Here is a 25,107-nt window from a genome sequence, read left to right as displayed (position 1 = left end):
GACCGTGTGGGAGATGTGCCTACACGGGGCGTCCCTGTTAAACGACGCAATTCACGATTGCGTCCAACCGAAGCCTCCCACCTGAATGCTAATCTATGCAATTCCTGCTAGGTATGGTACAGCAGGCAAAGGGTGTATGACAGTGCACCTGATTGGCTGACAAGCGTCTGCTGGCCAGATAGAGGCAGGATATTGCTCTGACTGGAAGTTAGCAATTGTGTTTGTTGCAGTTGGCAATCAGTTTAGAGGTGGTGGGGTGAGTTCCCTGGAGGTGAGAGGTCCAGGGCTTGCCCGCACTTCCCTCTAGGTGTCGCATGGTGGTTTGGGGGCCCCAGTGAGTGAGAGAGACCTGGGGCCCCTGGGCTGTCATGTGGACCAGTGTTTGTGATTTTAAATTTTATTTTTTGCAGCTTCTACGATGCGGTTGACAGGTGAGTGGTTAGGGAGGGGACCGTGTGGGAGATGTGCCTACACGGGGCGTCCCTGTTAAACGACGCAATTCACGATTGCGTCCAACCGAAGCCTCCCACCTGAATGCTAATCTATGTAATTCCTGCTAGGTATGGTACAGCAGGCAAAGGGTGTATGACAGTGCACCTGATTGGCTGACAAGCGTCTGCTGGCCAGATAGAGGCAGGATATTGCTCTGACTGGAAGTTAGCAATTGTGTTTGTTGCAGTTGGCATTCAGTTTAGAGGTGGTGGGGTGAGTTCCCTGGAGGTGAGAGGTCCAGGGCTTGCCCGCACTTCCCTCTAGGTGTCGCATGGTGGTTTGGGGGCCCCAGTGAGTGAGAGAGACCTGGGGCCCCTGGGCTGTCATGTGGACCAGTGTTTGTGATTTTAAATTTTATTTTTTGCAGCTTCTACGATGCGGTTGACAGGTGAGTGGTTAGGGAGGGGACCGTGTGGGAGATGTGCCTACACGGGGCGTCCCTGTTAAACGACGCAATTCACGATTGCGTCCAACCGAAGCCTCCCACCTGAATGCTAATCTATGTAATTCCTGCTAGGTATGGTACAGCAGGCAAAGGGTGTATGACAGTGCACCTGATTGGCTGACAAGCGTCTGCTGGCCAGATAGAGGCAGGATATTGCTCTGACTGGAAGTTAGCAATTGTGTTTGTTGCAGTTGGCATTCAGTTTAGAGGTGGTGGGGTGAGTTCCCTGGAGGTGAGAGGTCCAGGGCTTGCCCGCACTTCCCTCTAGGTGTCGCATGGTGGTTTGGGGGCCCCAGTGAGTGAGAGAGACCTGGGGCCCCTGGGCTGTCATGTGGACCAGTGTTAGGGCTGGATAGCCCACAGGGAACAGAGCAAAGGGACAGAACCAATGTGTGCCCACCAAATTAGTCGCCACCCAGCGACGGCGAACACACAACAGCGGAAACGAAGTAGGAAACGCAATCGCAAGAATGGCGATTGCCAATAGCGACACAAGACTGAGCAGGACAGAGCACAAGGGTAGTAAAGGCACAGCAAATCATACAAAGAGAAAGATAAAGAAAATAACAAACGCTAGCTGAACGCGAACACCGCACTCATTCGCAAGTGCACACGTTCGTGCGCGGTCTCCGCGTGTTACGCACAACAGAGACAAGCACGCCTAACTAACCAAAGACAGACAAACACGAAACAGAGAACGCGAGCGCTTGCTTAACGGTTACCTCACCGAGCCTACAGCAAGCGTTTCGAATCAGTCAAGACAAACAAACGTGAAACAGGAACTAGGCAGAAAGGATCCACCGCTCTTCCGTCAGAGCAAGTTTGATCCAAGCAGAAACACAGATCAGAACGATCCACAGCCGCTACCGCTAGCGGTTAGTGCGATTCAGGAAGACAGATCAGAAGGATCCACAGCACTAGAGAAAAGTGGCTAGCGTGATCCAGGTACAGAGTAGCAGAACAGAAGGATCCCCAGCGCTAGCGAAAAGTAGCTAGCGCGATCCCAGGAGACAGAACAGAAGGATCCCCAGCGCTAGCGAAAAGTGGCTAGCGCGATCCCAGAAGACAGAACAGAAGGATCCCCAGCACTAGCGCAAAGAGACTAGTGCGATCCAGAGAAGATAATAACAGAACAGAAGGGCCTACCAGTAGCAACCGCTGCTCTGGTTAGCACCCCACAGACAGACAGAACAGGCAATACAAATAATACAATCCTAACTAGACTAGGGAATCTGCCTAGCGCAGTCCCACGAATAACTCTAAACTAATCTTCAACGAGAAGTAGCATGGCTGACACTCACTAGGAGTGTATACTACATAGCAACGGCTGACACTCCAGCAGTGTCCATCAGGAACAGACCATGGAAGGGAAATGTCCAGCCAAGCATTCTGGGAGCAGAATGCTTTTATAGTGCCAGTCATCAAAAGAAGGCAGGTAAGGGATTTGCATGACTAATGTATGCAAAGCCCTCAGCAACACAAGCTGCACAACTGACAGAAGGTCTCCTTTCCAGAGTCCTGCAGCAAGCAAACCTAAACAATGGTCAAAAGGCTGCCTGCCTGCGCAGGCAGCTGAGCGGATTCTCACAGTACCCCCCCTCCTAGGGTCGAATTCCAGACAACCCTCAAAACTGATATCTCCAAACCACTTTAACAGAAGACTCATGAAGGTCGTGCCAGCCCGACAAGGTCCAATTCCAGAGTCAGTCCACCCGAAACCGACCTCATCGGAAACAGAAGCCACCGAAACATGCCCGTCAGCACTACAAGTCTCAGCGTAACACCCATCAGGACTGTGGATACCAGAGAAGAAGCCATCGACACCCTCCAGACAATACCCACCACCTTCCAAGAAGCGTCCGAAAATACCAAATCTGCCACAAAACCTGTTCGAAGTGTCTCTTTCAAAACAAAAGCCGCTGTTGATCGTATTCAGGGTACCAAGCAAAACTTCTCTCGGAATCTCCCAGAACGCCTTGAAGCTCCGCAGAGATTCTAAGAAGCCAGAACACTCACCAGGCTCACATGGAGAGCTACCAAGCACCCCCATGGAACCTATGACAGTTCCAGATTCAGAATTAGCAGGACACCCATCAAGATCAGGACTTTCAGGGACCACTTCTGGGCATGCAAGCAGGCAGGCTAAATCAGAACATGTCTCCACCGAGGAAGCATCTGAGTACGCTGGTAACCGAGGCACACTTGGGCTTTCTGGGTCACAGAGCACACTGGGGTACACCAGCACAGGAGAAACCTCAGGACATGTCGGGGAACTGCCAACCTCAGAGTCCGGCACGACAAGACCAAAACCAGGACCGGGCAGAAAATCGTCACGAGTAGAGGTCACAGGTACTGGTCTTTCAAAAGAAGACTCGGTCTCAGGCTTAAAAATCTCAATGACTGTAATGATATCTGACAGAAATTCATCATTGACTACACATGACTGAAGCTCCACCAGAGCTGAAAAGGTAACCAGCAAGGCAGCAATGCCTACTGAAGTGGGCAACACCTCAGAAGGACTTGGGGGGCAGGAGACGTCTCCTACAAGTTCTGCACCCTTTAGGAGGAACTCGGAGATCTCCAGGAGGTCAGACAGGACCTCAGGAACATCCTTTTTCAAGTTTCCTAAGAAGGATTCTGAACTATCCATGTTACAGGGCAAAGCTTGAACTTTATTTTGTGAACCGGGCAGATGTCCCAGGGAAGGTTCCACCATAAACTGAGACTGAATTTCATCAGGACAGGGATACACAGAAATATCTAGAGAAACTAACTCTGGCCTTCTGAGTTTCGTTTCACTGCAGGGAAATTCCTCCATAGCAGTCAAACCAGACTGCAATTCCAAAATAGCAGAGAAACAGGTAACAATGGTTGCAATACCTAGACGAGCCTCTAGGGACACTGCAGGAGATTTTATACAAGGAAATATTGACTCATCCAGATTACTGGGTGGAGAGTCAGTACTTACTTCAGAATCAGACTCGCAAATGTCAATGCGAGTGGACATAATGTCTTTATTCATGATACAGGGCAGGCTCAGAGACATCTTCTCTGGACAGAGCAAAGGTGCTTCAGTATCAGGTTCACAAAACCAAAGTGCTGTCTTACTCTTAGACTCGGCTAACGATGTCGAATCCGAGGAGACAGAACGCAAAATTTGCGAATCCACAATCGCTTTAGGTTGCGAAACCAAACACTCCAAAGACAGGGATTCTGAGGTCTCCAGGCTGGATTGCTGGATCTCAGAAACGCCAGCTGACAATGTACCTTTACAAACGTCACCTGAATGACGTACACGTAATTCATTCAGAATCATTTTCCACATACAAATCAGCGGACTCACAAAGTCAAATTCACACCCCTTTTTTTCTCTTAAGGCGGAAGCATAACTTATACATGCTCTCAAGACAGATTCCCTTCTGGCAATGTAGTACTCACAAAACGACTCTGAATCGTTCTCCAATTCATACGACAACGCTTCGAGCTGTTTTTTCTGGAACGGGGGCTCCCATTCACACCTGACTAGGTCTGAGCATTCATACTGAACAATGTTAGGGGAAGTTGTGACAACAACATGAGGAATCATATTAATTGTACTCTTGAAACTGCATAGTTTGGGAATTTTCCCCATAGCAAGATCATAGATGGAGGATCTTAAAGTAGTACTGAGAGAAGAAGATCTGTTTTTACATGACAAGGGATCCCACAAATCATTGACAAAACTGACACACTCACGCCGATCACAATCGACAGGAACATCTGAGAAACAGGCATCAGATCACACAGATTTAACCTCTAAACAAACGGGAGAAACTCCATCAGAATTCACACAGGTGTCCACAGTCGAGGCACACCCATTCATTTCAGGTCGCACAGTGTCCAAACTCACTTGCTTTACCCCAGAAAGACAGGAATAATCATGTGACAATGGTGTCTCTTTATTGGAAATAATTGGTTGGTGTGTGTGCAATTCGTCCAAAATAGTCTGCCACACATAAATCACCAGATCCACATCACACTCATCACATTCATCAGAATCGATCAAAAGGTACATAGAGTCGAGACAATCATTCAGGTCATCCGCGCTCTTTGCGATATAAAAATCGCAAAAGGCTTTCCAATCGAAATCAAACTCTTCCACAGAGCCGGGACAAGGTCCTCCAGCACCCAAGGCTGAGACACCAAAGTGCGCCCCTCCAACCCTGCCACCCCAGCCATCACACACTGATTGCTATTAGACTAAGAGGCGCCACAGGGCCCACAACCTCCCCAACACCTTAATATCTAGTTACAGTATATGGCTTGCAGTCACTGCCATGTATCCTCTTTTCTTATTTCTTTCTGCTTCAAACACAATTAGGAATGACAGCTGAATGAATTCTGCGCCCCCTCCTACTCTGCGCCCTGAGGCTGGAGCCTCTCCAGCCTATGCCTCGGCCCGGCCCTGCTCTTCCAACAAGGCCCCAATCTCCCATGAGACAAATGGCGGTTCAAACAACCCAGTATCTAGGTAATCTCCATATGGGTTGGGGTCAGGAACGAGGACAGACTTTTTAACTGCTTTAATGTGAGCAAAGGGACAGAACCAATGTGTGCCCACCAAATTAGTCGCCACCCAGCGACGGCGAACACACAACGGCGGAAACGAAGTAGGAAACGCAATCGCAAGAATGGCGATTGCCAATAGCGACACAAGACTGAGCAGGACAGAGCACAAGGGTAGCAAAGGCACAGCAAATCATACAAAGAGAAAGATAAAGAAAATAACAAACGCTAGCTGAACACGAATGTGTGCACTGTTGCGAATGAGTGCGGTGTTCGCGTTCAGCTAGCGTTTGTTATTTTTTTTTGGAAGGGAAATGTCCAGCCAAGCATTCTGGGAGCAGAATGCTTTTATAGTGCCAGTCATCAAAAGAAGGCAGGTAAGGGATTTGCATGACTAATGTATGCAAATCCCTCAGCAACACAAGCTGCACAACTGACAGAAGGTCTCCTTTCCAGAGTCCTGCAGCAAGCAAACCTAAACAATGGTCAAAAGGCAGCCTGCCTGCGCAGGCAGCTGAGCGGATTCTCACAATTATATTAAAAAAAATTGATTAGATTGTACTCAATAACATGGGTGGGTTATCGGTTTACAGGCGCCCTCAGTAATCTATTTCGTCTCAAATTTCTAGATATACTATGGGAATAACCCTACACCATGGCAAATTTACACTGAGATTGCTTTCTTACATGAATAAAACTAATCCCCCACCAAAAACCAACATGTTTCAAATCCTTTACATGGAGTTGTCGTCAGGGCTAAATATAAAATGCTTAGGGTGCTAAGTGCATTATAGAAAGAAATACAGCCTTATGAATACATATCAAGAAAAATAACAAACATGAGAGCTGTGCTCTCTAGCAAGATCAGCAGTGCACTGGCTCTTGTAATGGTAATCCGGGCCTGGTACCTGAACAGAACGGCTGGAGGAAGCTCCAGGTAAGTAAATCTGATTTTATTTGCCTCATGTATCCTTTAATAAAGCAATCTTATGCTTGGAGCTAGCCTGAAAGGCAAGGGTAAAGCTGGACTATTACAACGACCACATTCTCATGAATGTAACAAACGTCTTCTGGGATTGATAGTTTGTGAAGTCAGGATTCCTACACTCTCCTACACACAAGATAAACACAGGGTAGTAAGAGGAAATGCAATATGTCTAGTCTTGCTTTAAGTATTTCCACTGTTCATATGCAGATATATAATTAACCACTTAACAACCTCTGCCACGCTTATCTACGCCCCTTTAAAATTCACCTGAGTCACAGGGGCGTAGATAGGCAAAAACCCAGTGGTAGAGAAGTGGTTAATAATAGATATATTTTCTGTCATAATGCTATCAGTGGCATAACTACAAATCATGCCCCTCCCAGCAAAACTTTAATCGGTCCCCCAATTCATAAAAAATGATCTTATCAGAAGGACAGACCCCTATATCAGAGAGAGTGAGAGAAGTGGGATTTGGGGCCCCCTTAAAGCTCTGACCCCCCCCTTTCCCTGGGGTCGCAGGAGCTGCTCCGCTGTAGTTACGCCCCGATCCATACCTGCAAAACTTTCTCCTTCGGAAGAAAGAATGCTTTACCTACTTTGACCAGAAGAGGGCAGTCTTACACACCCACTGAAACAGCATAATACTGAAAAATGTCAATAGTGCACATATCTGTATATCAATCCTGAAAGAGGGACAAAGGGATTTGATTCTCAAAGAGGGACTGTTCTTAAAAAAGTAACCTCTAGATTGTAAGCCTTTGGGCAGGGTCCTCCTCCTTTTGTGTTCTACCTGATCATGCACCTCCATTACTGTGAACCCATGCTATGCATCTGAGTGAACCTAACTTGCCTAATCTCCATGCTCCATCCAGTGACTGACTGAGCATTACCTGGTACTCATACTGTGCTGCATGATCTGGTCTTTCTTGTATTCAGGTATTGTCATTTTGCTGTATGTCACCCCTAAATATTGTATGTATAACTATTTATTGTCCAGCGCTGTGTAATATGTTGGCGCTTACAATAAATAAATAACTTTCAGCATCTCTGGTACCTTTTTACGCAGCGATCTTCTATATTAATAGCTTAATAAAAAAACAATGCTAGCTAGCAACATGCTTAGATTGTACACAGTTATCTTAAATGGATAATTATAAAGTAGTTGTAAAAGAATTTAAAGCTAGTGTTTGAATGTCCTAATGTGACATATTCAATTCTATTTGATTCTTTTGATATAAAATCACATTTGATCAACAATTATCATAATTAATCATTATTGACTTCCTGTTTTGAGCTAGTATTGCATTATCAAATCAAAAGAGACATTGAAATGTAGTGATTAAATGTAATTAATTTAATTTAATGATTAAATGATCACCACTGGAATATATGGGGTCAACATAAGGGTGTGTTCACACTATGTGCTTTGTTAGTGTTATATTATTGCATGTGAGCTCACTGCCCATATAGATTGTATGGACATGTTCACATCTCTGTTGGCAGCACGGTGGCATAGTGGATAGCACTCTTGCAGCGCTAGGATCCCCAGTTCAAATCTGCGCCAGGACACTATCTGCATGGTGTTTGTTCTCCCTGTGTTTGTGTGAGTTTCCAATGGCTACTCTGTTTTATAGGTTATTCGGTCCACTCCAAAAAATGACCTTAGTTTGCAATAGCAACATAAGACAATAACTGACTGAGGTAGGGATTAGATTGTGACCTTCTCTGGAGGGCAGTTAGTGATATGACTCTATGCAAAAGCATGGTGGAAGATGTCAGTCGCTGTATGCAGTGCTTTTCTGGATAATGCTTGCAAATTCTGTTTGTGCACATTGCATTGACATTGACCAGGCTTTGAAATAACATGTGTGTTGTAAAGCACGCAGTGTGTGTTGCAGTACGCATACATTATAACATTCATGTGTCGCAAGCGTTCATGCAGGCTAAGGTCGCATTCACAATGGGACGTTATAATTGCGTGTTATAAAGTCTTATAGCGCAGCTTACCGCACTGCAATGCTAATCCTATCTGCCGTTCACAGTGCGACGTTAAAGTCGCGTTAAAAAAACTGCTTGCAGTGCATTACCTCTTAACGCAGACATGTTGCGACTTTAATGTTGCATTAAACCACAATGTCCCACTGTGAATGCGACTTAACAGTCAGTGCATCAGGAGATATAGGGCCTGATCCACCAACTAGCCACAAGATTGCCATGCAGAAGCAGTGCCCAATGACTTTACCATTACCAGCAAGGAGCACTGCTCGTTAACCCATTAATTCCACGGGTGATGCTCTTCCGCTGTTAGTAATGGTAAAACTGCCATTTGCATGGCAATCTTACCGCTAATTGGTGCATTAGTCCCATAAAAGATTTGGTGGCCACACTTAAAATCAGTGCCTACATAATGACTATATCCTCATTTATTGGAATTTATACGGCCAGCATAAAAGTTGGTGCATTGAAAGACATACTAAATCTGTATGGCGTTGGATGTATAGCAATGCATAATAATACCACATCCATTCTCTAAAAGACAGAAAATGGCAAGAATTAGTTCAGTGAATTCTGTAAAATTCTATTAAACATGTCAGCATTATATAAATAGATAGCAATGATAGTTGCATGATTAATCACAGTAGCAGGAATTGCACTCCTTGCAATCAGTGAGGGAGAGAAGGCTGTATTTTCCCCTTGATGGGTCTCTGTCATGTCAGAGCTGGAGTTGTGCTTCTCCAGCCATTATGGGTGTGGAGGTGACAGAGCTGTCAGTGTACACATGGCCAGGTGTGAATGGGCACACTTCACACTACAGAGAGACACGTGCTGGGCAAATGGCTGCTGGAGAGCTCAGCTCTGCTCATCTGCCCCTTTTGTTCCTTTTGCTGCCACAATGGCAGGACTCTGCTTTTTCTCAGCCTAAGGTCATCTGAATAGAACTCAAGAAAGAAACAAGCCTCATAGTTTAAGAAAAATTCCGTAAGAGGGGGAAAAATAGTGACCCTGAGCTATGCCTATCTTACAGCCATTCTGCTATTGAAATTGTCTGTTCTGGAACCTGATCACCATGTACCCCTTAATTCATCAGTTGCCCAACCTTTATGCTGGGAATACACAATGTGATTTTTCACCAGATTTACTGTCTGATTGATTTTCTGACGATTTTCCAATCGTTTTTTTCTTATCAATTTCCATTTACTTCTATGAGAAATCGATCAGAAAAACGACCAAAAATAAGATCAGACCTGTTGGAAATTATCTATCGAACCATCTATCTGCCAAAATATCTGATGGTGTATTCCCAGCATTAGGGTGTGGTCACACTAGGGCCCATATACAATTAACTTTTTCACCTAAAAGATCATTTTTCATCTCTTTAAAATAATGTTTCAGCATTTTGTAATTGAAAAAGTAGGTGAAAAGGTACTATTAAAATAGTTTTTAGTATTTTCTTGCTTGCTGGTGGTTTGCGTTGCCCTGTGTATCCACATTGTATTTTGCATGTTTAAATCTGTGTGTTATGGATCATGTTAACCTGAGGCTAGGTTTACAGTGGTCAGTTGCATAACACACGTTGTAATGTGTGTGCTGCAATGGAGTCTGGACATAGGCTTTAATACGAAGCCTGCATGCACCTAGTTAAAGCTCTGTGAATTAGCCCTAATGCATTTTTACAGTGCATAAAATGTGCAACTAACATGCGCGTCTAAATGTCTGTGTAGCTATAGCTGCGATGTAGCATGAGCATTATCCAATGCAAATAGTCTAAACTTAGCCTTAAGACAAGAGAAAAAGCATAACATTTATATTGTGCTTTTCTCCTAGCAGATTTAATACGCCAGAGATGCAGCCACTAGGGCACGTTCAGTAGGCAGTAGCAGTGGTAGGGAGTCTTGCCCAAGATCTCCTTACTGAATAGGTGCTGGCTTACTGAACAGGGAGAGCCCAGATTCTGACCCTGGTCTCCTATGTCAGGTGCCCATGCACGCATAGATTTCCATCCAATGTGCCTTACAGGTCGATCAAATTCATCCATACACTGCACACAGATTTTAATCAGTTTGAAAATTAAATGATGTATATTGAAAATCTATTGAACTGCAATATTGCACTGTTTGATACTGTACAACGCTATAGACTGTCAATGTGATGGCATTCCCCTGCTACGTCTGATTGACCAACATTTTCTGTCTGGTTTGATTGTAATTTTAATACTTTTGTTTTTACTGAAAATGTATTTAAATTACAATTGATACAGCATGTTGGGCTATAGATTTCCGGAAGATTCGACCAGAATGATCGAATCTGGTGGGGAACATCACGCGTGTGTGTGTGGGCTGCTATAGAGCCATTCACAAATATATATAAATAAATCTTTATTTACAAAAAAAAATTATTATGCTAAAATCTATGCAGGGTTGCCTATTGTCCATAAATGTATGAACAGTCTAAAAAATTGCCCCTTTTTGTAACAGAAGGATAAGGAGAACGCTAATAGAGGCATTAAAAGAAAAAGGAGGCAGATGGTATTATGGAGGCAAAATTGTGAGATGTTACAATAAAAAAAGTAGGCTCACAACCCTAAATCTGTGTCCAGACCGTACATTGCTGTATCATTTTAATTTTCTCTCCATTCCCTGCCACATGCCCATTCTGTTTTGTCCACTGTTTGCAGTTTCTGTGCTTACTGATCCCATCCCCCATTCTGGTCATCATCACACCTTTTAAAAAAATCTTGTAACTTCAAACAAGAAAACAATGCAAGAAACACAATTTATTTGATTGGTACTTTTGGCAATCCTCAATGAACTTTAATCCTAAAGCCCCCATAGAGATGCTTGATGCACCATATCAGGCAGGGGCAGCTACGGGATTTTTTTAGTGGATGAACATTATTATTCAAGGACCTATTTTAACCACTTGAGGACCACAGTCTTTTCGCCCCTTAAGGACCAGAGCCTTTTTCTCCATTCAGACCACTGCAGCTTTCACGGTTTATTGCTCGGTCAACCTACCACCTAAATGAATTTTACCTCCTTTTCTTGTCACTAATACAGCTTTCTTTTGGTGCTATTTGATTGCTGCTGCAAGTTTTAGTTTTTATTATATTCATCAAAAAATACATGAATTTTGTCAAAAAAATGACTTTTTTAACTTTCTGTGCTGACATTTTTCAAATAAAGTAAAATTTCTGTATACATTTTTGTACAAATTTATTGTGCTACATGTCTTTGATAAAAAAAAAATCCATTCAGTGTATATTTATTGGTTTGGGTAAAAGTTATAGCGTTTACAAACTATGGTGCCAAAAGTGAATTTTTCCATTTTGAAGCATCTTTGACTTTTCTGACCACCTTTCATGTTTCATGAGGTGCTAAAATTACAGGATAGTATAAATACCCCCCAAATGACCCCATTTTGGAAAGAAGACATCCCAAAGTATTCACTGAGAGGCATGGTGAGTTCGTAGAAGATTTTATTTTTTGTCACAAGTTAGCGGAAAATGACACTTTGTGACAAAAAAAAAAAGTTTCGATTTCTTCTAACTTGCGACAAAAAAAAATGAAATCTGCCATGGACTCACTATGCTCCTCTCTGAATACCTTGAAGTGTCTACTTTCCAAAATGGGGTCATTTGTGGGGTGTGTTCACTGTCTTGGCATTTTGGGGGGTGCCTAATTGTAAGCACCCCTGTAAAGCCTAAAGGTGCTCATTGGACTTTGGGCCCCTTAGCGCAGTTAGGCTGCAAAAAAGTGCTACACATGTGGTATTGCCGTACTCAGGAGAAGTAGTATAATGTGTTTTGTGGTGTATTTTTACACATACCCATGCTGGGTGGGAGAAATATCTCTGTAAATGACAATTTTTTATTTTTGTTTACACACAATTGTCCATTTACAGAGATATTTCTCCCACTCAGCATGGGAATGTGTAAAAATACACCCCAAAACACATTATACTACTTCTCCTGAATACGGCGATACCAGCGATACCACATGTGTGGCACTTTTTTGCAGCCTAACTGCGCTAAGGGGCCCAAAGTCCAATGGGTACCTTTAGGATTTCACAGGTCATTTTGCGACATTTGGTTTCAAGACTACCCCTCACGGTTTAGGGCCCCTAAAATGCCAGGGCAGTATAGGAACCCCACAAATGACCCTATTTTAGAAAGAAGACACCCCAAGGTATTCCAGAGTATGGTGAGTTCGTAGAAGATTTTTTTTTTGTCACAAGTTAGCGGAAATTGATTTTAATTGTTTTTTTTCACAAAGTGTAATTTTCTGCTAACTTGTGACAAAAAATAAAATCTTCTATGAACTCACCATACTCCTAACTGAATACCTTTGTGTGTCTTCTTTCTAAAATGGGGTCATTTGTAGGGTTCCTATACTGCCCTGGCATTTTAGGGGCCCTAAACCGTGAGGAGTAGTCTTGAAATCAAATGTCGCAAAATGACCTGTGAAATCCTAAAGGTACTCATTGGACTTTGGGCCCCTTAGCGCACATAGGGTGCAAAAAAGTGCCACACGTGGTACCGCCGTACTCAGGAGAAGTAGTATAATGTGTTTTGTGGTGTATTTTTACAGATACCCATGCTGGGTGGGAGAAATATCTCTGTAAATGACAATTTTTTGATTTTTTTTTACACACAATTGTCCATTTACAGAGAGATTTCTCCCACCCAGCATGGGTATGTGTAAAAATACACCCCAAAACCCATTATACTACTTCTCCTGAGTACGGCGATACCACATGTGTGACACTTTTTTGCAGCCTAGGTGCGCTAAGGCAGAGGTTCTCAACGTGTGGTACACGTACCCCAGGGGGTACTTCTGATGGTTCCAGGGGGTACTCGGGCTTGATATACCGTATTTCGCGCCGTATAAGACGCTCCGGAATATAAGACGCACCCAGGTTTAGAGGGCAAAAACCAGGGGAAAAAAAAATACTAAACCTGGTGCGTCCATATTTCAGGAGCGTCTTGTACATGTCCTTCTGTGTGTCCTCATGTGTGCTCCTGTGCCCCCCATATCCCTATGTGTCCTTCTGTGTGTCCCCCTGTGCCCCCATGTGTCCTCCTGTGCCCCCATGTGTCCTCCTGTGCCCCCATGTGTCCTTCTGTGCCTCCCATGTGTCCTCCTGTGCCCCCCATGTGTTCTCCTGTGTCCTTCTGTGCCCCCCATGTGTCCTCCTGTGCCCCCCATGTGTTCTCCTGTGTGTCCTTCTGTGCCCCCCATGTGTCCTCCTGTGCCCCCCATGTGTCCTCCTGTGCCCCCCATGTGTTCTCCTGTGTGTCCTCCTGTGCCCCATGTGTCCTCCTGTGCCCCCCATGTGTTCTCCTGTGTCCTCATGTGCCCTTATGTGCCCCCCATGGGTTCTCCTGTGTGTCCTCATCTGCCCCCATGTGTCCTGTGCCCCCCATGTGACCTGTGCCCCCATGTGTCCTCCTGTGCCCCCCATGTGTGCGCCTGTGCCCCCCCCATGTGTCCTCCTGTGCCCCCATGTGTTTTTCTGGTGCCTCCTCATGTGTGCTCCGGTGCCCCCATGTGCCCTCATTTGCCCCCCTGCCTTCCTCCCTCCCACCTGCCCGAGTCTCCTGGCCCCCAGATTGAGTGTTAATAGCGGCAACAACTTACCTTTGCCAGGCTCCCGCGCTGATCCTAGATCATTGCGCTGCCCCCCGCTAGCCTCCTCTGCCTCCCCCCTCTGTATCTGGCCCCCCCGGGTGTAGGAATAAGTATCGGCAGCTTACCTCCGCAGTGCGCCCGCGATGACTGCAGACGTCCATCTTCCAGGCACTTCTCGCTCTAGTGGCCGGCTTGAACTGATGACGCGCAGTTCAAAGCCGGCCACTAGAGCGAGAAGTGCCTGGAAGACGGACGTCTGCAGTCATCGCGGGCGCACTGCGGAGGTAAGCTGCCGATACTTATTCCTTCACCCGGGGGGGCCAGATACAGAGGGGGGAGGCAGAGGAAGCTAGCGGGGGGCAGCGCAATGATCTAGGATCAGCGCGGGAGCCTGGCAAAGGTAAGTTGCCGCCACTATTAACACTCAATCTGGGGGCCAGGAGACGCAGGCGGGCACAGAAAGGCAGGCACAGAAAGGCAGGGAATCCCCAACGTGGCGGCGGGTCGGCGGTTCGGATCGGCGGGCGTTATTAAGTTGGGGATTCCCTGCCTTTGCCGTATAAGACGCAGGGACTTTTTCTCCCCATTTTTGGGGGAGAAAAAGTGCGTCTTATACGGCGACAAATACGGTACTTAACCAAGAATAACAAATTTAGAGTTTTAGAAAATAATTAATCTTATTTAACCTCCTTGGTGGTAACCCCGTGTGTGACACGGGGTAAGCCGCCGGAGGGTGCCGCTCAGGCCCTGCTGGGCCGATTTTCATAATTTTTTTTTTGCTGGACGCAGCTAGCACTTTGCTAGCTGCGCCAGCACTCTGATCGCCGCCGGCCCCTGCCCGATCGCTGCTATCTGCTGCGGCGCGGCCCCCCCCCCCCCAGACCCCAGCGCTGCCTGGCCAATCAGTGCCAGGCAGCGCCGAGGGGTGGCCCGGGACTCCCAATGACGTCCCGACGTCAGTGACGTCGGTGACGTCATCCCGCCCCGTCGCCATGGCGACGGGGGAAGCCCTCCAGGAAATCCCGTTCTATGAACGGGATTTCCTGATCGGAGATCGCCGAAGGCGATCGAAGCGGGCGGGGGGATGCCGCTCAGCAGCGGCTATCATGTAGCGAGCCCTCGGCTCGCTACATGATTAAAAAAAAAAATTTAAAAAAAAAAACTGCTGCGCTCCCTCCTGGCGGTATTTTTCATACCGCCAAGGAGGTTAAACAACACTAAATTAGCATTTTAGTTAATTAAAAGCAGTAGTAAATGCTTGGAAATAGTTTCAAACCAATTATCATGTATTATGATTAAATATATATTTGTCAAGGGGTACTTGTGATAATGTTTATTATGCTAGGGGTACTTGGTGAGTTCAGGGTTTTAAAAGGGGTACATACCAATAAGATGTTGAGAAACACTGCGCTAAGGGACCCAACGTCCTATTCACAGGTCATTTTGAGGCATTTGGTTTCTAGACTACTCCTCACGGTTTAGGGCCCCAAAAATGCCAGGGCAGTATAGGAACCCCACAAGTGACCCCATTTTAGAAAGAAGACACCCCAAGGTATTCCGTTAGGTGTATGGTGAGTTCATAGAAGATTTTATTTTTTTGTCACAAGTTAGCGGAAAATGACACGTTGTGAAAAAAACAATAAAAATCAATTTCCGCTAACTTTTGACAAAAAATAAAATCTTCTATGAACTCGTCATACACCTAACAGAATACCTTGGGGTGTCTTTTTTCTAAAATGGGGTCACTTGTAGGGTTCCTATACTGCCCTAGCATTTTTACAGGCCCAAAACCGTGAGTAGTCTGGAAACCAAATGTCTCAAAATGACTGTTTAGGGGTATAAGCATCTGCAAATTTTGATGACAGGTGGTCTATGAGGGGGCGAATTTTGTGGAACCGGTCATAAGCAGGGTGGCGTCTTAGATGACAGGTTGTATTGAGCCTGATCTGATGGATAGGAGTGCTAGGGGGGTGACAGGAGGTGATTGATGGGTGTCCCAGGGGGTGGTTAGAGGGGAAAATAGATGCAATCAATGCACTGGGGAGGTGATCGGAAGGGGGTCTGAGGGGGATCTGAGGGTTTGGCCGAGTGATCAGGAGCCCACACGGGGGAAAATTAGGGCCTGATCTGATGGGTAGGTGTGCTAGGGGGTGACAGGAGGTGATTGATGGGTGTCTCAGGAGTAATTAGAGGGGGGAAATAGATGCAAGCAATGCACTGGCGAGGTGATCAGGGCTGGGGTCTGAGGGCGTTCTGAGGGTGTGGGTGGGTGATTGGGTGCCCTAGGGGCAGATAGGGGTCTAATCTGATGGGTAGCAGTGACAGGGGCTGATTGATGGGTGATTGATGGGTGATCAGTGGGTGATTAGATGGCAGAACAGATGTAAACAATGCACTTTGGAGGTGATCTGAGGGTAGGTCTGGGGCAATCTGATGGTGTGGGAGGGTGATCAGATGCCCGTAAGAGGCAGGTTAGGGTCTGATCTGATAAGTGGCAGTGACAGGTGATGATTGACGGGTGAATGACAGGTGATTACAGGGGAGAATAGATGTACACAGGGGGGAGGTCTGGGGTGGTGGTCTGAGGTTGTTCTGAGAGTGTGGGTGGGTGATTGGGTGCCCTAGGGGCAGATAGGGGTCTAATCTGATGGGTAGCAGTGACAGGTGGTAACAGGGGGTGATTGATGGGTGATTGATGGGTAATTAGTGGGTGTTTAGAGGAGAGAACAGATGTAAACAGTGCACTTGGGAGGTGATCTGACGGCGGGTCTGCAGGCGATCTGATGGTGTGGGTGGGTGATCAGATTGCCTGCAAGGGGCAGGTTAGGGGCTGATTGATGGGTGGCAGTGACAGGGGGTGATTGATGGGTGGCAGTGACAGGGGGTGATTGATAGGTGATTGACAGGTGATCAGTGGGTTATTACAGAGAAGAACAGATGTAAATAATGCACTAGCGATTTGATAAGGGGGGGGGGGTCTGAGGGCAATCTGAGCGTGTGGGCGGGTGATTGGGTGCCCGCAAGGGGCAGATTAGGGTCTAACCTGATGGGTAACAGTGACAGGTGCTGATAGGGTGTGATTGATGGGTAATTAGTGGGTGTTTAGAGGAGAGAACAGATGTAAACAATGCACTTGGGAGGTGATCTGACGTCGGGTCTGTGGGCGATCTGATGGTGTGGGTGGGTGATCAGATTGCCCGCAAGGGGCAGGTTAGGGGCTGATTGATGGGTGGCAGTGACAGGGGGTGATTGACAGGTGATCAGTGGGTTATTACAGGGAAGAACAGATGTAAATAATGCACTGGCGAATTGATAAGGGGGGGTCTGAGGGCAATCTGAGCGTGTGGGTGGGTGATTGGGTGCCCACAAGGGGCAGATTACGGTCTAATTTGATGGGTAACAGTGACAGGTGGTAATAGGGTGTGATTGATGGGTAATTAGTGGGTGTTTAGAGGAGAGAATAGATGTAAACAATGCACTTGGGAGGTGATCTGACGTTGGATCTGCGGGCGATCTTATGGTGTGGGTGGGTGATCAGATTGCCCGCAAGGGGCAGGTTAGGGGCTGATTGATGGGTGGCAGTGACAGGGGGTGATTGATGGGTGATTGACAGGTGATCAGTGGGTTATTACAGGGGGGATAGAGGCAAACAGTACACAGGGGGGGGGGGGGGGGGTCTGGGGTGAATCTGAGGGGTGGGGGGGGGGGGGTGATCAGGGGGCAGTTTAGGGTTAAAAAAAAATAGCGTTGACAGATAGTGGCAGGGAGTGATTGATGGGTGATTAGGGGGGTGATTGGGTGTAAACAGTGGTCTGGGGGGTGGGCAGGGGGGGGGGTCTGAGGGGTACTGTGGGCGATCAGGGGGCAGGGGGGGGGAGATCAGTGTGCTTGGGTGCAGACTAGGGTGGCTGCAGCCTGCCCTGGTGGTCCCTCGGACACTGGGACCACCAGGGCAGGAGGCAGCCTGTATAATAGGCTTTGTATACATTACAAAGCCTATTATGCCTATTACATGCGGCGATCCGGGTGCTAGTAACCCGCCTGCGCTTCCGAACGGCCGGTAGGTTACAGCGCGAGGGGGCGGAGCCTGTCATCGGCGGCTGACCGTGTTACGAATGATGCGATCGCCGCATAACCACACCCGCCGCTGCCACCGCCGATGGGCGTATTGCGGTCGTTTGGGCCCAGCCCTTGCCGCCGCCCATCGGCTTAAAGAGAACCCGAGGTGGGTTTGAAGAATATTATCTGCATACAGAGGCTGGATCTGCCTATACAGCCCAGCCTCTGTTGCTATCCCAAACCTCCCTAAGGTCCCCCTGCACTGTGCAATCCCTCATAAATCACAGCCACGCTGCTGACAAACAGCTTCTCAGAGCTGGCTGTGTTTATCTCTATAGTGTCAGTCTGCTGCTCTCCCCGCCTCCTGCAGAACTCCTGTCCCCGCCTGCATCCCTTCCCTCCCTGCTGATTGGAGGGAAGGGACTGGGGCAGGGACCGGAGCTATGCAGGAGGCGGGGGAGCAGCTGAGACTGACACTACAGATGTAAACGCAGCCTCACAGCACGGCTGTGATTTATGAGGGATTGCAGAGTGCAGGGGGACCTTAGTGGGGTTTGGGAAAGTGGGGTTTGGGATAGCAACAGAGGCTGGGCTGTATAGGCAGATCCAGCCTCTGTATGCAGATAACATTCTTTAAACACACCTCGGGTTCTCTTTAAGGCGGTCGGAAAGTGGTTAAGACACTGTAAGCATACACATAAAAAAGTAATACTTTACCTACCTTATTTTTTCATTAGACTGCCAGGATAGGTAACCATAGAGTGACCCCCCCAGTATAGGTCACAGAGCCCCTCTCCCCTTTTTGGGTACCCAGAGAGTGCCCCCCCTCCCCGGTGTAGGTAGGCAGAGAATGCATCCCATAATAGGTAGCAGCGTATCAGCCTTCAGTAGCAATAGACAAGGCGCCCCCATGCAAATTGCGCAGCAAAGGAGTATACAATTCACCTCTCCAGGATCAGGCAGGCACATGCTACCCATCTTCATTGTCTCCTTAGGCACTCCGTCTCTATGGTGCGAGCGCCATTCATCAATATGTGACAGATGGCGCTCTAACCATAGAGGTGGAGCCCCTTGGAGAAGACGATATAGATGAGCTGTATGTGGCCACAACCTAGGTAGGCGAGTTGCATACCACTCCGCTGCGCTCTGTGGGTATGCCCCCCCCCCCCCCCCTGCTATTGTCTCCAAATGTGGCTCTGGCCTGGGATACACTAGCAGTGCTTTTCTAAGTGCTTGTGATTTGAAAAGCTCTTGCCTTATATAAGGCATTGCGGGATTTTTAAAAAATCACATCACTCAAGTGGGATCACACCCGTAGCATTACATTAGCAAGAGCTTTTCAAATCATAAGAGTTTAGAAAAGTGCTGCTAGTGGGTCCCAGGCCTTAGAGCCCTTTCACACTGAGGTGGTGCGCCAGAAGTGCCCTCTCTAACAGGCTTAAATACCTACGTTACTGCGCGGCTCCTGCGGCGTTCTGCAGCGATATGCGTCGGATCGGAATTCATGTAAGTCTATGGTAACGTGCACACTTTTAAGAAAAGCGCTGCAATTATCTGCGTTGCACATGCGCAGAAGTATTTTTCCAAAATACATTTCCACACACATCATCGTTTGCTGAACAGGAAGTGAATGTCACTTCCTGCTAACCCGGACGGGGAATACCGCATAGTAAAGCGGTATTTCCCGAAGGACTGTTTCTGTTGGTGCAGTGCAGCCACACCGCTAATATGCAGTGTGAAGTCAGCCTTAAGGTGGCCACACACCATACAATTTTTTAAATATCTGTTCAATTTAAGAATTGCAATAAATTTTTCTGACTGATTGTAACATTTCAAAAATATGACCAATGTACCACACACCTATGTTCAATATTTTCCTCAATTATGATAAAAATGATTGGAAACTCAGAGAAAATTGCTAGGGTGTGTCTATTAATAAATTAACAATCCAACACACACCATACAATCTTTAGTAGAGATTGAAGAAAAATATCTGGCATTCCGGATCGATTTAAATCGAAAAAAACGGGAAATCCGATTGAATTTTTCAGTCGAATGAAAAAAAGCTTTCGATTTTTTCGAGAGATACGATCGTTTTTATCGAATTACTGTAAAATCGGATCATTTTATTGTATAGTGTGTGTGGCCACCTTTAGGATTACTGCTTCAAGAACTGAAAAATACCTCGTGCCTCACTCGAGAATAACACTAGGGGGATTTAAAGAGAGTCTGAAGCGAGAATAGATCTCGCTTCAGACCTCATAGCTAGCAGAGGCATGCGTGCCCCTGCTAAAACGCCGCTATAGCGCGGCTTAACGGGGGTCCCTGTCCCCCCAAACCCCCTCCGTGCAGCGGGGGAGCGCTTCCTGGTTGGGGCAGGGCTAACCGCCGCAGCCCTGCCCCATGCGCGTCTGTCAGACGCGTATCTCCGCCTCTCCCCCGCCCTTCTCAGTCTTCCTTCACTGAGAGGGGCGGGGGAGAGGCGGCGAGGCAGGGCTGCAGCTGTTAGCCCTACCTCCAGGAAGAGTTTTCCCTACGACCATTTTACGACCAACTTTTGCGGGGGGTGGGTTGGGGGTGAAGGGACCCCCGTTAAGCCGCGGGATAGCGGCGTTTTAGCAGGGGCACACGTGCCCCTGCTATATATAAGACCTGAAGCGAGATTTAGTCTCGCTTCAGTGTCTCTTTAAGTCCACTTCCAGCCAAAAAATATTTACTTATGTTTTGTATCCTGTGGGAAAAGGTTAAGACAAGCTCTTAGAATTTTTTGCTGTTTGTGTAATAAGCTTGTTTGAAAGCGCTACTTCTCCAAAAATCAATACCAGCAATGTTTTTTTTTTTTTAATGACTCTAGTAGCACACAGGGCTTGGCAGTAAGTAGCATATCAGGAATACCTCAGTAGCCTTTTATTTACAGACCCCCACTGGTAATAGGGAGGAGCACAAGCTTTAACTTCCCCTCACTGGTCTTGGAACACTCAAATAAATGGAGTAAAATAGCACCACACATGGCTAGGGGAGGTCTTCAAAGACACTCCCAGTAAAATGATCCACAAGCTTTTTGGAAACTGGCTCACAAAGGCATTTGACCAGAATTTTGGAGCCTTCAATTAACCAATGTGGGCACACCATATTTCTTCAAATAAGCTCCATTCAACTTGAGTGGGTGGTGGGATGAGCGCTGAGCAGACATGCATACAACTTTGGGACTTGTCTATACACTTTAACTGTGCAGAAAGTGATTGGTCAGAGTAAGACAGGTGATCTGTCATGTGCTATTATGGGACAGAAGCTAACAAAGGCTGAACAACAGCAGGAGGGTGTATGAAGAAGAATGTTTGGCTTTTAAACCTGACCATACACTATACAATATTTTTGAACTATGAAAAACATCTTTTTGTACAAACACAACTGTGCAAAAATTGAGTTTTTTTCACCACCCTGCACTCATCCCATGACAATTACATGATCGTGAATGGAGGTTGTTTGGTCAATCACGGACCGTTTGGCAGTGTGTTGTAAGGTGTATGGCCAGCTTAACAGCAGCATATATTTTTACTACATCTCTGCATAGAGTCTAGTATATGTAGTATATGTATTTCAGAAAAATAAATGTTCGATTCAATAAATACAAGCAGTGAGTGTAGGGTATGCAAGGGTTTTACCTGAGTATAAAGCTGACTCTCCATGGAGTATCGTAGAGGTTGATGACACAAACCTTAGGTACCCATATAATGATGTGACAGCTCCCCAGTGGATGCCACTGAGAGGTGAACAATAAAGCTCAGTTCACATCAGAGATACCCTTGTGTCATTTGGACAGAGACCCTCCTATTACGAGGTCACAGACAGTGAAAAAGAGCCAGCAGGACATCCAGACCTGTGTAATATGACAATTTTGGTAGCATTCCTTAAAAACAATGTATAGCTATGATATTCTGCATTTTAAACTCCACTTAGCACATTAAAAACAGGTCAATAGGCAGGGATAGAACGCAAATACTTATCAGGAAGGTTTCCTTTGATCCATACTAATGCTATCCTACTGTCTGGGTCTTGTATATCCCTGCACACCAGTGATGTCACTAGTAAAGATGGCCCGAACAGTTCGCCGGCGAGCATTCTGCGAACAACGGCTGTTCCAGTGAACATTTGGAGTGTTCGATTTGCCCCCCCCCCCCCTATACATCATCATTGGGCTAAACTTTGGCCCCTTACCTCACAGTCAGCAGACACATGGTAGCCAATCAGCTAGCACCCCTTCCTGGACCCCCCACCCACCTATCAAAAAGCAGTTGCGGTGGCCATGTTGGATCAATTCGCTGCTGGCTGTTAGTGAGAGCAGGGTCAGACTTGCTGCAGATAGGTAGGGAAAGTATTAGACCTGTGTTCTTGTTCCTCACTTGCTGTGAAAGCACTCCAAACAGCCCTTTTGAGGGCTAGCACATCGGTCTCCTTTGTGTGTTTTTTTTTTTTTTTTTGCGTGTGACACTCCACAGCCCACTGACACCCAGTGTATAAACACTACTGCTGTTGCCTCATTAAGTTGCTGGCACAGAACCACTCCAATGCAGTACTATTGTATCTCTCTGTGTGAGACACTCCACAGCCCACTGACAACCAGAGCTGTGCATAATTTGATTTCTGCCCATTAGGGTTTGAAACCCGACTTTGCATCAACTCTGTAATTTTTGGTGAGACTTTTGGCATGGATCCCCCTCTGGCATGCCCCTATTTGGTTCCTGCCTGCTCTGCCCATACAGCTCACAGCGCTGGTAGGTGGGTAGTGACCCTGTCATGCTAATGTAAACCTGGCAGAGACGGCACTGACCAGCCGCCTCTACTGAAATTTTACCTTGTGTAAAACCACCCCGATGCCTCGCCAAAAGATCCAGACTGCCGGATAATCTGCTAGTGTTGGTGTTCCAATCAGGGAGAATGAATTCGGAATTCTCCTGCACACCACACTTCCGCACCCAAAGCACAGCGTGAACCAATAGTGAACTCTCCATGACCCTGTCCACTGCATTGGGTGCTGAAGTGGTGTGCGGGAGAATTCAAGATTCCGTATTTATTCTCACAAATTTGAACACCAAAAATAATCTTGGCCAAATGTATTGTACCCATTCTTACCTCCCCCACCAGCAGCCACTCTACCATGCACAGTGCTGTCGTCCCTCCTCTCCCTCCATAACAACAGAACAGCAGCCTATAAGCTAGCATTACATCTGTACAGTGCCTGGATCCAAACTGTCACCCTGCAGGTGAACAATCATTGTGCCTATGTACGCACCCTGAGCCACCACCTTTACTGCTGTCTACAGCTGCATCAGCGGAGAAGGGAGATCACTGAGGTACAGATCATAGCTGTAAATTAAATGAACACAGTGAAGGAATTAACTTGAAAATCTCTTTTTTTCCCCCCTCCAAGTTCCAAAGTCTGTCTTTTTCCCTTTAATACCAGGTATTTGATGGAATAAGTAAGACAAAGAAATTAACATATTGACATTTAATTATAAATACAACATATAAAAGTAGAAATACAATAAATAAGTATGTACATTTACATTCAAGGCAGAAAGTGCTTGCAGTGGCACAGCTGCACAAAGTGTGATGGATCCTGAAAGGCCTTAGGTGAAGATGTATTGGAATAAGTACACCATGTAGGGCATATAACATGTAAGAAGCGGATGCACCTACACACCTGTAGCACTCACATAGTACAATTACTGGCAGAGAAACACACAGAGTCCAGTGTTATAGTAAGGCCTCTTTTCCACAGGCAGCTGAAAGCAGTAAATTTGTGCTAGCAATCGTCACGGGTGATGGACAAGCGTCCCACCTATGGACTTGCATCTGAGCATGGCGATTGCCATCCTCAGACTTGATATGAGATGGTTTTTGTCCATCAGGTAACACCACATGTCAAATGAGACACGCATGGTATTACCAAACGCTACCATTCAGCTGCATGTGATTGCAGCAAGATGGCGCTTGTGGCTCTCAGTGAGGAGGCTGAACTGCCCAACAAGCAAGCAGTTCACCCACCTGCATAAAAGAGGCCTAACACTCATTGACAGCTCCTGTGTGATATTCACCAATTCCGTGCTTTACATTTCCCGTGTCCCCCAGGGGTGACTTTAGCAATATGGAAAACCAAACACAAAGGATATTGAATTTTACAGATCATTATTCCAGTGAACAGCAGTTCAGACTTGGATGTTTACATGCATTTCGTAGAGCATTCATTTAAATTAGTTGTGCATAGAGATCTCCCCTCCCTCACACAAGCATGCAGAGAAGAGTGAGGGCTCTTTCACGCGTTACACGATGCATTGTGATAACATTACAATGCAATGGTGGTGAAAAGTTAGGAGTGTGATGCATCGCATACAGTACAATAAAAGTGTGCTTTACTGCCACTGTAAATGTGCTTGTTGTCCGGAACACACCCGATGTGAATGTAATATCCTACTTAAAGTGACCCAGAGACGACAGCTTTTAAAGATTTTTACTTACTAGGGGCTTCCTCCAGCCCCATAAGTATGGATGCATCCCTCGCCGTCCTCCCGCAGTCCTCTGTTAAGCCGCGATCCGCTCTCGTCGGGCCCAGTCTGACTCAGTGATGTCAGCCAGGGTCTTCTGCACTTGCACAGAAGTTCCGCGCATGCGCAGAAGGAGCTGATCAGAGGCACTCAGGAGGACAGCGAGGGACGCATCCGTGCTTATGGGGCTGGAGGAGGCCCCATGTAAGTAAAAAATCTTTAAAATCTGTCATTTCTGGTACACTTTAATAGAATCACAGGTGTCTGTTTCCACCTACATCTGGGTGTGCTGCCACCCTTACTGCGCAGGTGCTGAGCCGCGACCCCAACCTAGTGCCCGATAACTAACAAACAGCCTGTTTGTTAGTTATACTCACTATTAGAAATATAATTGCATCTCGTTGG

This window comes from Hyperolius riggenbachi, chromosome 4 (assembly GCF_040937935.1).
Source record: "Hyperolius riggenbachi isolate aHypRig1 chromosome 4, aHypRig1.pri, whole genome shotgun sequence".
Lineage (NCBI taxonomy): Eukaryota > Metazoa > Chordata > Amphibia > Anura > Hyperoliidae > Hyperolius > Hyperolius riggenbachi.
The sequence above is the reverse complement of the archived record's forward strand: the minus strand, read 5'-3'. Positions refer to the sequence as shown.